This window comes from Phalangium opilio, unplaced genomic scaffold, assembly GCF_054372755.1.
Source record: "Phalangium opilio isolate 3A_F unplaced genomic scaffold, DU_Popi_V2 ptg000329l_1, whole genome shotgun sequence".
In the NCBI taxonomy this organism is placed as follows: Eukaryota; Metazoa; Arthropoda; class Arachnida; order Opiliones; family Phalangiidae; genus Phalangium; species Phalangium opilio.
In genome coordinates, this window is record NW_028324226.1 from 4942433 (window position 1) to 4957741 (window position 15309).

General features: G+C 38.2%; 1 long non-coding RNA gene across 1 annotated transcript; it reads right to left on the reverse strand.

Annotated features, from left to right (window-relative positions):
- Positions 1 to 7534: 7534 nt before the first annotated feature.
- LOC149610460 (uncharacterized) lies at positions 7535 to 8015 on the reverse strand. The gene is made up of 3 exons (XR_016376555.1): positions 7909 to 8015; positions 7731 to 7833; positions 7535 to 7589 (listed from the first exon to the last, which is right to left on the reverse strand). It is a non-coding gene; the product is annotated as an uncharacterized LOC149610460 (long non-coding RNA).
- Between the last annotated feature and the right edge of the window lie 7294 nt (positions 8016 to 15309).

Genomic DNA, 15309 nt, shown 5'->3' on the forward strand with positions numbered 1-15309 from the left:
GAATGACGAAAATTACGTATTTTCCGACTGGGGAGTGGCGAAATAGCTACGGCCTTTTTTTACGTCCCCCCTTGTATTTTGAAAGGGGGACTGGGACAATGGCGCGCGAATACTTAGGCATCTTATACCTTCTCCCTAGTAAACTAGATATCGCTTCTTGGTACCAAATTATCATATACATCGCGGAATATTTAAAAACCGTTAATTAAACTGAGACTGTTACAGAGATAAAAGTGGTTAGCCCCTCACCCTAGCGGTCATAAATTTTATATTGAAGGTGTCCACAAAATCGGTTTTGGGGTTACGAAATTTTAAGACTGTTTTCTATTTACTAATCCAATCCCGGAATGATTCACATTCTTATAAATAACTATTAAAATACTTTGTATAACAAACACGCAGCCTCTAATTTCGCGCTTGATAGATTTACAATATGACTGGAAATACAATCTAACCTCCCCACTGCAATTCTGCAATTTCTTGTGGAAAAACTAAACTATAGGCGGTATTTAAAACTCGAGTAGACTTCTTGAAAGGCAAGCTTTGAATCGACTCGCTTGATTAAATTCACAGCCTCTTCACTCGAATCTCCGTGTAGCTCTAGTTCTACTCTTTGGAGTTTGGGCACCCGAGCAGGCCGAGCGACCACCGCTCAGTCGAGTATCCTTCCAATGTCGATGGGGCGAGAGAGAGAGGACATAACACAAGGAGGGAAGTATTTTGGAGCGGAAAGAAGTGGGTAATTCGACACCATTCCGAACTGGAAAGCTTTGTTTCCGAGAAAAGGGGATATATCTACTTTTTCAAGAGTCTCCTACCGTAACTAGATAAAAAGGACGCCTGCTTAAAAAACCCGAGTTTTAACCGTTTTTTTACGTAAACAAGTATCAGATAACTATTTAGAATGTATTTTGGCGCCATTCAAGTATGGCTCGTCTTTTTCCAATTTCTAATTTTATCAAAAACAGATTGAGATTTATTTCTTTTTTTCTTTTTTGATAAAGTACCCGAATTTGGAGTATTTACTTGTACTCAAGGTTCGTTTGCTTAATGAAATTAAAATCCAAAGTAAGTTAAAATGGGCGATTCCTTTAATTTAAAACAAGGAAATTTCAACTTTTTCAGTGAGCCGTATCCTGCTTAGGACTTTGTTCGTCGTAGGTAATTTCGTATAGCGAGTCAGTTAACGACTCAAACCTGGTCAAAATATGTAAAATAGACCTAGACCTTTTTGTATCATCCCTCAGTATTGGGACATTCAAGGGGTTGATACATTGATAAATACAAAAATTGAACAGAAAACTAGATATTTCCATAATATTCAAACTCTTTTTGTAAATAAGATGGCTACTTGCGCCACGCAAATCTAATAGACCAAAATGTCCTCTTTAAACTAATGTTCTCGAGTTTCCCCTAATTGCAACGCATTCGTCCGAAAACACTTCAAAAGAAACCGAAAAATTGAACAGAAAACTAGATATTTCCATAACATTCAAACTATTTTTGCCAAATCTCCGGTTGTAAATAAGAAGGCTTCTTGCGCCAAGCAAATCTAATAGACCAAAATGTCCTCTTTAAACTGGTGTTCTCGAATTTTCCCTAATTGCAAAGCATTCCCCCGAAAACATTTCCCAAACAAATCCAAAAAATAAACAGAAAACTAGATATTTCCATAATATTCAAATTCCTTGCGTCAAATCACCGGTTGTAAATAAGATGGCTCCTTGCGCCACGCAAATCTAATAGACCAAAATGTCCTCTTTAAACCAATGTTCACGAACTTTCCCTAATTGCAAAAGATTCGCCCGAAAACACTTGAAAAGAAACCGAACAATTTAACAGAAAACTAGATTTTTCCATAGCATTCAAACTCTTTTTGTCAAATTTACGGTTGTAAATAAGATGGCTACTTGCGCCACGCAAAACTAATAGACCAAAATGTGCTCTTTAAGCCAATGTTCTTGAATTGTCCCTAATTGCAAAGCATTCGCCCGAAAACACTTCCCAAAAAAAATCCAAAAATTGAACAGAAAACCACATATTTCCATAACATTCAAATTTCTTTGGTCAAATATAATCTACGTTGTGGTATACAACAGTTCAGGTACTGGCTTTATCTATTAACGTCACCTAGACGACGATAGGTAGATAGAGGCGGCTACTATTATAGCAACCCTAATTAGGCTTAGTAGCAAAATAATTCATTTTACTATTCAGTTTTTTCGGAGCATGTGTTCGGTATAGGTCATGGGCTATATGCTTTTAGGATCGACCTCACCCTATGTTAAAAATTCTAGTGTATAATCCCATTCATATAGCTTGGAAAAACACTTTTATTCCTTTTCCCCTTAAAGGAGTGTCATAAAAATAGTTCTAAATGGGATTGTCTATTTCACTAAAGAATCATTCGTAACCTCGCGCCGTAGACCCGAATCAAGAACCCATTTACAAGACCTAGGAACGTATAGCCAGCCTGGGTTTCCATAAGCTTTTGCACGATTTTATAATACTTATCTTAACTTTTTGGTGCTATGCAGGGAAATTAGTAGTCTTTATACCTTTAATTGAAAAAACCAAGTTATGGGTTACCGGAACATGGAGGAGGTCAGGTTTATACTGGTGTAGCAATCATACTCTATAGCACTAACACGGGAAGGCCCTTCCCATGCATATCCGTAAAATTTACTCATAGTACCCCAGTTTTCGGTTGGGCATAAGCTTTAGATACCACCTGGTTATAGCAACAAGAACTATTATTTAGACGCGCATGGCTAGGCTAGTAAAGTATTTCCACCGAGAGATGGCTGCACTCAATGACGCCCAACTTTGAGAAGAGCATGCTGGGATTTTTAAACAGCCACACATAACCCCAACAACGCCACTCCAGTATCCATACTTCCAAAGAATGTGTTGATAACACATTACGATAAATACATCCAACTTGAATGTTCGAAATTGCCTCCGTCGACAATGATACGTTGCCGATACCGGTAGTAAATGATTTTGGTTCATTTGGTTTCTTCAATTAAAGCTAATGCGACTACTAAATCCCTGCGCCGGTAAATCCCTTTCAAATTATCCCTGCATAATACCACAAGTTCATAAGCTATGTGCTATAAGTTTGTCACTGGGTACTGAGAGCTTGTAATGAAGTGATAATGTAGGTCATAGATTCTCGTAAAGCGATGCCTGGTGAGTCGCTTTCAAAGTTTTAGTAAACAGGACGAAGGACTGCAAAACCGAGTGTAGTCAAGCCTCCAAATTTTGAATGTTCTCAGGTATCATATGGGTTCTAGGACAAATGTATTTGCTCTACCCCGAAAACACGGTCGCGATATGCTTTTTTGTACAAAAGCAAATGTACTACATACACCTTTCTTTGATTGAGATAATACTTGAAAAGAGTATATTTCACATTGGGATAAAATAACTTCGAGTCCCCGAGGCTATTCTAAGAATGGATTCAGTTTTTTTTTCTAACACGGGGCCATGGGCGAGAGAATACATTCATTGGTAACCATTGAAGTGGCAATATGTCCATTCGGAAGCCCGTAAATGGATATAAGAAAATAATGTCGTTGATGCACGCCTATCTACACATAACCTCAGAAATAAGAGGGTTCACTTCTCGAAAAATACATTTTAAAAGCATATTTTCCCGGTTACCAAAAATGTAATGAAAATATTCAGCACTTACCGTGTGTAGCCATGTCTTTCTTTGTGTCGGTACTCGGTGCGAAGGACGACACCGTCTCTTGTTGAAGGTCTACAGCACGCAATTCGACAGTGGCACCAAATCTGCAACGTATAACCGTACTTTTTTTAATCAAATTTTTTAATTCAAGATCGGAAAACATGCAGGGTTTGAAAAACCAAAGAGGTTATAAAGGGGAGGAGTGGAAGGCTTGACTGGAGTGTTCGTGCTTTGAAAGTTTTCCTCCAAGCTTCCGGTGAGCGCGCGCGTCTTTTTCTGTCCTCTTATTGGTTGAAATACGTTGAACCGGATATTATGAGGATAATATAACAAATAAATAAATAAATAAATAAAATAGAAATGCGAGTACTACCAAAGCAGCTAGCTCTTCTTTATACCCTCTTTGGAAAAACCCGGGTTTTTATTTACAAAATCCAATCCACTGAGTTTTATTGGGATCAAGAAGTTATATCAGTATCTCAGAGAGAAGGTATAAGATGCCTTTGTATTCGCGCGCCATAGTCCCAGTCCCCCTTCCAAAATACAAGGGGGGACGTAAAAGGAGGCCGGGCTATTTCGCCTCTCCTCAGTCGGAAAATATGACTGTAATTTTCGTCATTCGCGTCGTCGCGCTGACGTGAGTTTTCAAGAACCAATGAGATGCTGGTTGTAATTTAGAGAAGGGGATTAACTCCGGACCTACGTTTGGACTGGAGATAAAGCTGGAAATCTGGCGAATTTATACCTTCTCTCTGAGATACTAGATATAACTTCTTGTTGGGATTTTATATCTAGCAGTTGCGTGAATTGTAGCAATTGCCATCTTAAAATGTTTCTTAAAGATTAATAAATATTATAATATAATAGTTATGAATGTGAAACAACAAATATCCCAATTGGGCGCCTAGTACCACCTGACGGATTCGTCCAATAGGGATACTCCCCACTGCCTCGGGAGTAGCCTAACGTGTACTGTCCATTATGGGCCATTAGGGAAACTTAATTTATGGTATAATATTTAATATTGTAGAGAGAAACATGGCTCCAATTGATATATTCATTATTTTACACGTTTTTTCGATAAAAAAGAAATAAATTCTAGCCTAGAGTATCCCTTTAATCCAAGTGACCAGGGTCAGATAAGAGTCTAACAAAGATCGGCAAGTCAGTGAGTGAATTTCACAAATGAGGTGGAAAAGTATTTTCTAATGATATAAAAAGCACTGAACTCTAAAATACTGAGCACTGGCTTCATTCCCCTTTACCTAAATACCGAAAAAACCTTTTCCTACTCGGTGGAGCTGTATGCATGTCCACAGGTGAGAAGTAAAAAAATAACAAACAAGATATATCTTCCAATCGAACGCGGATTCAGAATCCGAGTCACTTTACGTTTCTTCAAATCCGACAATAGCAACGTTTTTATCCATTCTTAGACATTCTATCGCCCCTATGAAGCGTGTAGATTTGTCGCCCCTTTTTGCACCTATATTCAAAATCATAATACCTTACACTACACCCATAAGAAGAAATAAAAAAAAAACTCTCCAAATGGTTTCGAATAAAAACCAAAACCAACATTGCACCCGCATATTTTGAGCCACCAACTGGAAAACTACCAATATTATATACATATCTTTACACTAGAAAATTCGGGGCAACCTGGACCGATTAGTTTTCTTAATAAGTAAACTAAAAGCCCTAAGTATGCCTCTGTTGTTTACTGTTTGATGTTTTTCAAACAGTGCGTTACAAACAGGCAGACAGACTAATTTGGATCTTACTTTTATTTTGAAAATTGTGCAGTATAATGCAATAGAATAGACCGTTTCGAAGGTACAGAAATTGTAGGCAACCCTAAGTAACGTTACATATATAAGGGGGTTCAAACAACAGGGAGAAATGAGGTACGATGGAGTGGAACTGAGAAGGGGCGATCTGCGGCACGGCAACCCTCCCAGTGTACCTCGCGAAGGCCCCCTACCCTTCGGTAGGCGATTGTTAAGTGCTGCCGCGTAGCGCCATTGTATTTGTTTGATGAGAGTTAGCTTCTATTTTTAAGACAGAGGGGGCGTCCTTGACAATTTTGTACTGTACGACCCTACCTAAACGCTAAGGATGCTGGGAGGACTTCGGCGCCGTAGGTGGGGCACAGAGGCAACGTTATAGGTATAGGGTTCCAACTCCATCTCTCTCCTTAAAGGAAACATCCCAGTATCTGAGCACTCTCGTGAATTTTACGCCCTTGCCTGAATAGTGATTACCCAACACAATTTTGATTTAATTTTGCACTCAATTTATTTAAAAGTCATACCTATGATTATTAGGTTACTTAGACAATTATTTATTGGGAATCCCGAATTCAGAAGCCTATATAAGGAATCCGATAATGATCAATTTCCCATGGATAAACCTTGGATCGAGGTTGGTTCAATGTTAACCGAGTGTTAAGTGGTTCAGGACATCGTTTTGTAATGTGAAAAAGGTTTTTCCATCACTTTTTATACAGTTTAAACGCTTCGAAGTATTTGATATAGGTGATTAGGATTTAATCTTGTTTGGGTGTCCCCACTTCGGGTGTTCATTCCAGTATAGCCTGGGATTTCCCCCGAGGGACACTATGTCGGGTGCTACTCAATCGAAAAGAGATAGTGATCGGCCACTGTTAACACAGACTGAGAGAGTTCATTTCGAATCGGATGACAAAAAGCCGGCAAACAGGACTTTTTATATATTTTTATAAATACACTATAAAGTTTGCTACGCAGTCCGTGCTCTACGGCCCGATGGTTCTCCGATGCGATTTACACGGCGTGTTCACCCACCGATCGAGTCTATTGTGTCATTCAATAAAATATCTCCCTTCACTCATCGTCCGCCTGCATGCTTGCTATTACTTGTGTATCTGTACGCTGCAGTTGGCCACAAACGATTTCGTAACGCATGGCTTCTTTCTAACTGTGCATAGATGGAGGGATTATGTGAACTTTGCAGATTTTTCAATAAGGGCCAATTTCTACACATAAGGATGTTAATTAAATTCTCTAAACGTGTGATGGTTAGGTGCGGCAATATGGGCGCCGGAAGTAAGGTATGGTACTATTGGACACTATAATTGCAGCGGAGCAAGAAAATGAAGTGATTTTAGGGGCAGAAAAATGTCATAATGTGGTTAGCGATGTTTCACAGCGACGACTTGACTAATCTAAATCATTCCTTTGATTTTGATTTAGGGTATGTAATAGGTCTGTGTCGGAAAAAAGTCCAATTTAAATTCAGTATGTGACCTGAGATATTTGAGGTGAAAGGTCACGTATCAAATAGTCACGTGTCTGTTTTCGTCGCTCTGACTGATATCTGTGATTCTAATTTTGCTGTCCTAACCAAGTCCGATCACAATTTGATCTGTGGATTGAGTTATCATCCCAATTCAATTGACACATTTTCGCGCATAGTTCTGAATGCAATTGGTTTAAATACCTAATTAGGTCTTTTCTAATTTTAAAGTTAAAAATTTCAAACTGATAAACGAAAAGGGCCATTTATTGAAAAATACTTACGTCACATTTGAAATTGCGTTCCATTAGGAATACATACATGGTGGTACTATGTCGATTAGAGCCCAAACTTACGCGGTGAAATTTTTAACGTTTAAAAATTTGTTTTCCACGGAAATATGTATAGGCATAGATAGATTCTACAAATTTCCGCAAATTTATCAGCATAGTCTATGAAGAGCTTATTAATTAGCATAAATGAATCACGATGATATATTTTTTCAACTAAACTCTATAGCAAATTGTATTACCATTATGTAAACCGGGTAGATTGTATCTTTGTCCTTATTTGCGCAAGATGTCCTGGAGAAATCAGGGCAAAGTTCTGATATTTCAGTCTACAATAGAGGTAAAGATTTCTCAAGAGGACGTGGATTGGCTACCTTATATTTACTTCGTCTACAACATATTTTGAGTGTTTGTATACATTTTCTTTCTCTGGTTCAACCACACAAGAACAGAATAGAGAGGTTACTCACATTAATCTTGAGTTCTGTAATACTCAGTCAAGAATTTCAGTTTAGAATCGTACAAAAAACGCGTGAAGTTTCGATTCAATTTCATTGAATGATTTTAAGTAATCTGCATATTAATTTGAATATCTAATTATTTACACATGAATACAACCAGCTAAAAGGAATTATTGTGCCCTCATACCCCACGTTAATTTCTATGCGGGTTTTGTAGGCCGGCCTTAAGTACTATCTGCCACGCCTATTTAACTGTTCTTTCTTTCATTGGTTGATAGCAACGAGAGGTCAGGTGCGCGCAAGGTTGTTGAGATAGATTATTCGCAAGGTATTCGTCATCAATAATGGTTAGTCTAGCTCTTATCACAAAACCCGCTTAGTTATGTTGAGAAAATGCCAACATAATTTTTTCTATTAGCTGTATGAATTTTTGATTCACGGAATTCAATAGTTATTTCGTGAAAAAGTAACAACAAAAGACACGCAAAAGTGTTTAACCCCTCTGCCTCGTCGGAGAGAAGGTAATTTTACCTACATTTTAAAGTGTTCCGGACGTAGAATCTGATATTCTAGGTTTATCAGGTAGCCCTTTCACACGACCTTTTAGCAGGGAGCTACTTTAACATTAAATTTCGGGCCTCCTTTTAATATAACCATGTTAAAGAAGTTTCCTGTAAGAAGAGACACGTTTCGTCTATGGAAAGAAGCCCAGTTTTGAAGTACATTGCACTTCGAAGTAACACGCTTCACCGCCTCAACTGCATCGACTCCGACAGAATAGAAGCTTCTCTAGAATCTAGCACACGCACGTGTTACGATATATTAGCTTTTCAAATAAACTACAAAAGGACCAACTCTTGGACAATTGACCAATATTTTACCTTATCAGCATCATGAAGCGCGTAATGCAAAAAATTCTAATGAAATATGCTACCGATTTAAGATGAGAACTGCAGTGAGAGAGCCGGTTTCACTAATTATGTTCTTGTTCTATTGTTGTTACAGAAATGTTAAATTAATGTAACTTTTAAAAACGGTAAATTACAATAACAAATTACGGGGAAAATAAAATACAGTTTTGTCGGTAATTTATAGAAATTTAAACATCGCAACGTACTCCCAAAGGTTCTGAGCACCAACATTACTAGCATAAGTAACGATAAGTATTGGTTAATTCACCAGTACTACCAGGAATACATAGAGCTAAAAGGAATGAACATTGTTTAATTACAATGCGGTTTTGTGGGTCATAATTCTGAGGTCTTTCTAATTGTGATTTCATTGGTTGATAGGTGCAACGAGCAGAGAGATTGATTATCCGCGTCCAGCGATGTAAAATCGCCATACATTTTGATTAGTGTAGCTCTTCCCACAAAATCTCCCTATAAGATACGTTGAGAAAACGGCTACACAATGATTCCAATAAGCTGTATGTATCCCTGGTACTGAAATTACCACGTGGTAGAATTACGAATCGATATAAATAGGCAAGTTTCGGGGTTATTTTCTTGAGAAACTTCAAGGCGCTCGTAATAAATACTTTGTGACACAATAAAGAAAGTAACTTGTGTTCAAATGCTTTCAATTTCACAACAGATTAAGATGGTTTGATTTCATAGTATCAGTTGGTCGTTGGTGTAATTTAAATTAAACGTAAATGGGCTAGACGAAACTATTTTTTGTAAAATCTTGAGAACCCTGGTGAACTCTGCAGTTATCTCAGATTAAACTTTAGTCTAGAGTATTTAATCCGCACGTTTTATAACAACATTACGGATATAAATCATACTTATATTTCCATGATTCAACAAAGAGGTCGGGGTCCTTAATGCGCCTAAAAAAAGCGGTTGGTACTGTACATTGTTAAGCCTAGTTTTTATACAAACGTTTAACAAAGTTTGCGTGAAACTTGAAAACGTTTAACAATCGAAAAGAGGAGCTTCTGACGCGACAGACAGATAGAATAACGCGTTTTTGTCCATTCAGAGACGCGAGTTTACATTCAAAAGTATATACTAAAGTTGTATACAATGTAGAGACAGAACAGAGCAGACCCCCGACCGATATGTTCCTCAAATATGAATATTCCCCTCGATTTGTTATAGGAAATAAAAATGTTTTTTATCTCTTTTATTCGATTGATTCAATGGATTAAAATAGAGGTTAGGGTACTCGTATGTGTCGGCTCTGAGAGCTGCCGCAGCCTAAAAGATAGAGACCTCGGGATGGATAAAAAAAATCAAATTCAATTCTAGGTGTTACGATTACGCCCAATATAACAGGCTTAAAAGTTTGGCAACAATGGGTGAATTTTTCTATTCAAACCCATTCCGATTTGGGAGACGTTGCAGAAAGAGATTCACAGAAGTGCATGCACCAGTTTTTTTTCCATAACAGAGGAAGACTCGGAGAAGAAATTCAGTTCGCCTAATATATCTAGTTTCAATTTAAAATAAATTGATCTCCAAAATGGCTATTTAATTTCGTGTTGTTTTTCAGGGTTTACGACAACTGGGTGAAATATAGTTGGATGACGACTACTGGGTGAAAGACAATAGAGCTATCTCAGAAACCTTAGTGTGACATCACCCATGCTATTTGCCCATAGAACCAAAGCGGTACCAAACATGGCCGCCCACTGCCAAAGCTAAGCCTGTGGCGTTTTACCTAGGCACTGACGTCACATCTGAGATAGCTCTATTGGGAGCGTGACAATTTGGAGGGCTGACAATTGGGTATGCAACATATGGATGGCAATGAAACCGAAAGGTAAAACTTTGCCTTCAATGTCGCTTTTCTTGTCGCTTGTACTGTAACCTTTTTGCATCATTAGAGTGCGCAGAGAAGGATGGCATTGTGTCAACCCTCTTGTATGTCCCATTAGTGAGGGTTGCCTACCCCTTTTTTACATGGGAAAGGTCTATTGTCGGACACCCAATCGTTGCTGCCAAATGTCTCTCACCCAGTTGTCGCGCATGCTCCCAGTTTTTCAGATCAATTGTATTTATTCTAATTAAAATTTTATAATTTAACCGTGGAAGGTTAGAAAATATCGAACTCCAAGAGAGTAGTGTCAATCTTATTTTCTGTAAGATTTAGACAACCAATATTGACGTCACGTCTTGTACCCCCCTCTACCCTCACAGTATAGCTCAATGAGTTAATCCTTAAAAAACACGGTGAAGAATCTCTTTCAACAAAACTTGGGTATTCTAATTTTTTCCCGAGGATATAGGCCTACCTTTTCTAATAACAATTTCCAATCCAATCGCAGTCTCTCATTGTCCAACATTTTCGAGTGTTGTGTTATTCTTTGGCAGGAAACGCGAAAGGAAACGGGAAAGATACCATGAAGAGAGTACATACCTACTTTCGATTCAAGAAACATATGGCAAACACTTAAGAAATTTCCGAACTGAAAAGAAACCGATTCTATTTAGTCGGCCCAAAAAGAAAGAAAAACATATCAAATTCGTTCCCAATTTTACAGCTTCCTTTTGTTATTATTGTGGAAAAAATAATTCGAAATAGTATTCCTTCCTTCACGCAGCTTGAAGGAAAGGCAACCAGTGAACTAAATATTAGTGAAATCTTAAGTACATAAGATATGTTCCATAAGTTTGTCACTGGTTACTGAGAGCTTGTGATGTAGGTGAAACCTCATAGATTCTCTTAAAGCAATGCCTGGTGAGGCGCTGTCAAAGGCACATTAGTCGTACAGACTAAATAGGAAGATACACTGCCAAACCGAGTGTATAATCAATTCTCGGATCATTTTCGAACTAGCTCTCAGAAAGTCTCTAGCATTACGAAGTATAGTTAGTGGAACATATCTTATAAACTTATGGTATCCATTAAGGGAGGTACTACCGTTTTCGTTGGGGTACCCTAAGCGATTGACCTCTATTATAGCATAGGCTAGCCAATTACAGTCTCATTACAACTTTACGTCATGATCTGCTTCAGAGAGAGGCCTAACGTTTCTGTTCTTTAATACATACGCGTGTATTAAAAGAAAAAATTTTAGCGTGCTCCTTACTAAAAAAAGCTCCAGCTTCTTTGAGTTCGCTTTCCTTTGACATCTCTATGAAAAACCAGAAGGGGATAATGGAAGAAGGATGACACTCTGTATCCCCTTTACAATTTAGTTATATAACATGATTCTTCCCAGGTTCACCCTTTTAGTTTGCTCTCCTGCTCATCAAACGTGAGATGGGCATCGCACCGTGCTAGGGTGAATTCAATAACTGTTTGGTACTAAATCCCCAGCAATCAACCCACAAACCTTGATTGTCTTGACGTGGGACAAAATCGCACAAGCGCATGCGCCTTGACATAGTTAAGCAGCGCTAATAGAGTAATGATGAGGGAACTATTTATCGCGTATGCGATTCGGTTTAGTAACCTTGCTATAATAAATTTAAAATGATGATGCGAAGAATCATGTTACAATTAGGTACCCCCGCTTTGTGCAGGTACACTTCTCTCGAAGAGAAGTACTATATACTTCTGGAAAAACGTATTTACAAAATATGAACGTAACAATGATATCACCCTTTCCAAAAAATTATATTTTAAAATTCGTTAGGTTTCATGCTCCCGGATATAACTTGGTTTCCGTTATCATTATAGACAAGTACAGCAAGCAAACCGCCTCTTCAGTATTTCACGCACGTGTTGGTCCCCAACGCCAGTGAGCGATAAGTGTAATAGTTTCGAAACTTGGATAGTGTCAAATCCTTCTGTCGATCCTCGAACAAGATGCAACTGTTGTTGCTGTTCCTGTTAACATTTACGTATAAATAGGCCAAAAAAAGAGAGAAAGAATCCTGGGCCAAGGAACGAAGGAAGGATGGAGAGAAAAAGCTATCTAGTTTCGATTGAATCTGTCAGTGGCAACCGCGGCCGGATTCCGATTCTTTTGTGTCTAACTGTAATAATGCCTCGACAAAAACATCGTTTTCGCGCGTTCTTGGAGGGTTTGTAACAGCTATACAGTATAGAGGAGGGAACCAAGGACCGCGTGCACGTGCTAAAAGCACCCTCACCAACATCCCAGAATAGCCTTGTAACGTTCAAGCTACAGAAATAGAAGATTATTAACCGAAAGTGATGGAATTGGAAAATCGAATTGGGATCGTTAGTGCTGTCATAAGTTCATTAGATGTGTTCCATAAGTTTGTCACTGGTTACTGAGAGCTTGTCATGAAGTGACGTAGGTCATAGATTCTAGTAAAGCGACGCCTGGTGAGGCGTTGTCAAAGCCTTTCTTAGTACAGACTAAATAGGAAGATGGAGGTCCTGCAAAACCGAGTGTAGTCAATTCTCGCTTGTCGTTCTCGAACTAGCTCGAGTTGTAAGTCTATAGCATTACGAAGTATAGGTAGTGTCTTACTTATGGAACATATCTTATAAAAAATACTTTCCTGACATAACTTCGCAATCTCCTAAGACGTATTTTGTTTTAACTTTAAAAATACGGAAAATGACTTGTAAAATATCACATATTGACAACCGCAGGCCATTTAGACATCATTTCAAGATGCTTTGTAGAAACTGTGTGAAGGAACCTAAACAGAAGAGGCAGGCCTATTATACGACATTGCTCTCATTTGAAAGCAGAAGCTTTTCGCGCATCTAATATATGCAAAGTGGAAAACATACTTCCTGATACAATTCGTTCTTAGAGGGCTAAAGGTAAACCTTTTCTAGTCATCTAATTATCAATGATTCAGAATCAATTAAGAATATCATCGAAATCAGTACCATACCTGCTAAAATTGATGAAAAGATGACGAATCATAACATCATTTTAATATACTTCTAATAAAAACTAGGAGGAGGGGGGTTGACATCTCTTTAATGTGACAATGTCACGCGCTTTCACCAACGCCTCGCGATCTAGCGGGACACTTTTTTTTATGTATATACACATTATCAGTAGTGTATGTCAAAGTATAAATTGGATTAAACTGCATGGAGAATAGGAAAAATATTCATAGAAAATGTGTCAATCTTTTTAAATGTATAATAATAATTCGAAAGGTGGTATAACGGTAACCAGATTCCTTATAAAACTTGACACCCAAAATTTTTTGGCTGTCCATGGACCCGAGATGTATTTATACAATAAGAAATTCAAATACTTCAACAAATTTCGTCCCTCTCTGCAGCTAGGTCTAAATGAGCTGGTAAGGGCAAAGCAAGAACATGACAATACTTATGTCTTGCGCTGGACGCTTTCAACAGCATCTAAAAGACCTGGGATTCTTTATTATAAAATTCTTCTTATAGGTATGTAGGGTGGAGATATTTTATTTTGTTCGCAGTCTATACAAAGTGCCGAGAAATAACGTGACAAGATTTCTATATTGAAAAAAACTATTCTTGTTTTTCAGAACAAGGTGTAAGTACTTTTGTAAAGAGAGCATAACGTTCAAGGCACAATGAACGCCCCACCACATTTAACGGTAATGCATGCGATAGGACTTGTTTTCCTTATTTTTATTCAAAAGTGCATGTTAAGTAATTAATATTTCAAATTGGAAACAAGTTAACGAAGATACGAGCAGTTATGTTTTCTACGCGATAGACCTATCTGTCTTGACTGAGGACTGGAATGGGCTACCTGAGACCTAATAAGTCATCTGTTTCATGAAGGGGCCTATAGAGTGGTACTGAGAGGGGAGGCACTACAGAGACGCGACGTCAATAGTCTGCTACCACTTTCTCGTGAGGTCACACCCTCCTATCTCTTACCTCGGTTTTGGCGACCATGTTGGAAATAGTCCGCTCAGGCCATACAATTTAGACTACCAACATTGAAGAAATAGGAGGGTGTTGCGTTACGAGTAAGTTCGTTGTAGCAGACTATTAGTCTTCAAGATAACTTGATTGTTCGTAACTTCTTTGTAGATGGATACACGACTCCAATTTGAAATGTTCATTGTTTTAGTTGACGTTGGAAACGATTGAGCCTTCATGCGAAGGACAAAATCATAAGAGGTTATGTTCCCTTTAAGACAAAGTGTTCGGTCTAAATCTTGTCTGTTTATACCAAGGGAAAAGGGTGCGTTAACGTATCATTAGTATCTCGCATTGACTTGAACTTGTGTTCATTTCGGTCGAAAATTCAGCAGACGTGCCTGCAATTTCTTCCATCCTTGTACCAAGGTTAGAACTAAAAACACTCAATAAACAACTCGAGGTAATGGTTCCATCTGAACCAACCCTAAAGATATCACGTCAAAAAGCATAAAGGGTTCAAAGACAGAGTAATGGAATGGTTGTGGAAAAGTGGTTAAAACTAAAAATCAAAAGGACTAGGTGAAAGGACTTTTATGGGTGTTGAAGAACCAAAATATTGTTGCCGTACATGCACGGTAAACAAGACTCAAGTTATAGTGCTAGACCAACAAAAGAACCACGGCTATACAATAGGACAAAAGAATCGTGATGGTAGACGTGTGATAAATGAAATTTAACGCGTGCCCGCGGCTCACATTTAAAGAAATACGTCCGAACTTCGGGGAAACTTTAGATTAAAATAATTTTTATGTCTCGCGTTGGGAGAAAACATGCAATTTTT